The sequence below is a fragment of the Frankliniella occidentalis genome, unplaced genomic scaffold, assembly GCF_000697945.3.
Source record: "Frankliniella occidentalis isolate FOCC.00 unplaced genomic scaffold, Focc_3.1 Scaffold2, whole genome shotgun sequence".
Taxonomy (NCBI): domain Eukaryota; kingdom Metazoa; phylum Arthropoda; class Insecta; order Thysanoptera; family Thripidae; genus Frankliniella; species Frankliniella occidentalis.
The window spans coordinates 746830-750360 of NW_026267132.1; the positions used below are offsets into that span (position 1 = coordinate 746830).

The 3531-nt window shown below is 59.9% G+C and overlaps 1 protein-coding gene across 2 annotated transcripts in view; it reads right to left on the reverse strand.

Moving 5' to 3' along the window:
* The window catches only part of LOC113213511 (homeotic protein ocelliless-like), a 29646-nt gene that overhangs the window by 24986 nt on the left and 1129 nt on the right, over positions 1-3531 (reverse strand). The window lies entirely within an intron of this gene.

Genomic DNA, 3531 nt, shown 5'->3' on the forward strand with positions numbered 1-3531 from the left:
CCAGGCGGTGCAACCAGGCGGTGCAACCAGGCGGTGCAACCAGGCGGTGCAACCAGGCGGTGCAACCAGGCGGTGCAACCAGGCGGTGCAACCAGAGGTGGAGCAACCAGGCTTGCAACCACCGACCGTTATTGCACCCCGAAAAAAGCTCGCTGCAACTAAGGAAGGTGACGGTGGCGCAGTCGGATCGTTCCAACAACTGTGAGCTAGCCGGGCGGGGGGAAAGTTTTACGATCGGCCGACGGAGCCGAGTGTTCGAACCCGGGTGGGTGAAGTGCGGGTCAGGCGGGCACGCGGCCCTGGTTAGCCCAGGATTTGCGGTTCTGTGAAGAGGACGACGGGCAGGTCCACGGCAGCCTCCCCTCCCTCCAGCCCGCGCCAGCCCCTCTCCCCCTGCTCTTCTCCGGCTCTCTCGGTCGGGATTCACGCGCGCGCGCCGTGCGCCCGCAGCAGCGCGGTCGGGAAGCCCCCAGGACCAGCAAGTTCACAATCCTCCACGAATCAAAACAGTGTATTATGATATCTTCGAAATAAGAGGAAAGTAAATGAAATGCATAAAATGGCACCCACACGAAAGGATTATTATTTTGTCAGTGTATTGACTTGTTAGAATATACCTGGTGGCTGATTAACCCCGCGCACTTCTGTAGTTAGACTGTACCGCACGCATGAGCGCGGACGGGCTTGCCTATCGCCCCTGTCCACGGCGCCTTACGGGCCGGGCGAGTAGGCAACCCACCGGCACTCGTGCGTGCGGTACAGTCTAACTACAGAAGTGCGCGGGGTTAAACAGCCACCTGGTATGTGACAGAGCTCAAATATGCATGAACATCCTATTGAGTTTGAGTTCTGTGCCCTACCGGCGGTTGGCGCAAACCGCACGCTACGCTCAACCACAACCTGGTGTTACTACTGGGCTCGATTTCTATAAAACAGGGGAGATAGCATCAGAGAAATGGATATCGACCGCAGAGTATCTCGGCTGGGCCGATGGCCGCTGAATGCAAGGTCTTGACCGACTCTTGACCTCAGGCGAAGAGAGACGACCGGGAAATATGCATGTCACGTGGCTGGGCAGCGGATGCACGGAAAAGCGTTGGAAAATAGGGGTGGTGGGTGGTGTATGTATGTATGTGTGAGTAAAAGAGAGAGGGAGAGAGAAATTGAGAGAGGGGGAGAGAAAGAAAGAGATAGAGAGCGGACTAGTTAGTGAAAGAGAGAGAGAGAAACCCGTTTATTGGTCTAATCAGGGTCGTGTGTACGGCAGCCAGCTGCTGTAGCGGATCAAAACGCCTCGGCGTGTCGCTGTACCCCCACCACACATTCTATTTACCAGAACCTACCCCCTCCCCCTCCGCGCCTCGCCCCGCTCGACTTATCGCCAGATTCATTTCAAAGTAAGTTATTCATTGTCTGTAGATTCATATCGCGTATCGGGGGCCCGGCCGGCCCGGCGCGCGTTTGCGGCCGCAGGATGCGATGACGGGGTGGAGAGTGCGCGGGGCGGGGCCGCCCGCCCGTCCAGCCGAGAAACGCCCAGAGATGAGAAGACTGACGGTAATAAATTAAAAATTTCAAGTGTAGGTTTCTGGTTTGTAGTTTGTTTTTATGGCAACAGTTTCCTTTAAATTTCCAACGTTATTGTATATAATCACAAAAACAACACACTCGCAGCATCTTAATAAAAAATAGACCATTTCAGTTTCGGTAATAAGAAGAGGATAAATTAAGAATCAATCTTGAAAGCAGATGATACAAATTTAAGATTAGGCCTGTGTTCTAATTTCCTCTCATATTAACTACGTAGAGGACCGACCGGCGTCGATAGCTCCCAGGTAATGACGGGCGCAGATTTTGTTTTTCACATATGACTATTCCCTGATTCATTTCATTTTTTCTGATTTTCTCTTATTTTTTTCAAACCGGATTTTTTGTTTTGTGGGCTGTACATTGACTTTTCTCAGTGCAGTAGTATACCCCTCGGGGCTGGACCGGACGCAGGCTCCGGGTCCAGGGGAGCGGGTGGACATGGACATCCTCCGCGGGCCGGAGTGCCGGAGGAGAGAGAGGGTTATGCCTCGCCTCCCGCGGGTCGGGACCACGCCGGCAGCGCCGCGCGGCGGCGACCGCGGGAACTGAGAGGCGAGGCGTGGCGTGGCGTTGCGGGCCGACAAGGCGGAGTCATGACCTCCCCGTCCCGTCCTCCCTCCCCTCCAGCGGCGCGGCCCCGGGGCGGGAGGGGAGGGGGGAGCTGGAGCGGGCGCTTCTGGAGCGCGGCCGCTGCTGGAGCGAGGGGGGCGGACAAAATGGCTGTCCCGTGCTACGGCAGGAGGCCGCGCCGCCAGGAGGCTCGCGGGCGTCGCGGCCGCAGCGGCCACCTCTCCCCGCGGCGGCGCACGCGTCCTGGACCAGCTCGTTCGTGAGACAGTTCGAGAGCTCTAGCCCCACAGCCAGGCCCTGCGTGCTTGCTCGTTGACCGCGTCGACGAGACGTAATCACGCCCATGACGAGCTCCTCGTGACTCAGCCCGATCTGCTGGAGGAGTAAGTCGGTAGCACGTCGGGGGCATCGCCGACCCGGGCTGTACGCTGTACCCTGTACCACGGAGAGACGGACAATAAAACGAGCGACGACAAACCGAGGGCGGCGTCCGAACCCACGGGGCTGCATGGACGACACGACCGTTGGAGTAGGCGTCGCGTCGCGTCGCCTTGCTCGGCTGGTTTGTTTGGACGCGTGGTCCGCGAGGCCCGCACCCTTCTCTTTCCCCCCCTCAGCTGCGCGGCGGCTGCTGCAACCAGCTGAGCGGCCCTGACTTCTTCATCTGGTCGCGCTCGGCGGGGCGGCGCGGCGCAGGCCATCCCCCGGCGGTGGGCCCGCGGCGGTGCGGTGGTGGCCGCCGCGCACCCCGCGCAGCACCCCCGGGGAGGAGGCCGCCGGCGGATGATGGGGCCCGCTGGTGTCGAGCGAACGCCAGCGCCAGCTACTGTCTCCACATTACGGAGCGGGAGGAGGTGACTCTTGAATTGGGAGTGAAGATCGACAGAGCGGGGTGGGGTCGAGCCAGCAGCGCCCTCCAGGGGGTGGGGGAGAGGTGAGCGGTTCATGCCCGCCCCGCCATCCGGAGGCCTCTGCCGTGGCCATCCTCGAGAGCATTGATGATGACGGACTGGAATACCGCGTGCGCCAAAGTCGGGCGGTAAATCCTGTGATAATAATGATGGTTTTGTCATGCGGGCGGGACAGAGTGCGCGCGGGCCTGAACGATATAGGGCCGCAGCAGCCTACACGGGCCTTAAGGGGATCAGGGAGGGCCTTAGAGGGTCTCGCATGTAACGGCCGAGCCCCGAGCTGAAGGGCCCAAGACATGCGTGCACTTGTTGTTCCAGGAACGAGCAGAGCAAGGGCCGCGAGCCGGCCGTGGGAGTGTGTGAGTGACCTGTGCGCGTGAGAGTGAGTGGGAGGGAAGTCAGGCCGAGGAGAGGACACGGCGCTGAGGCGAGGTGCGAAGACACGCATGCACACACACAC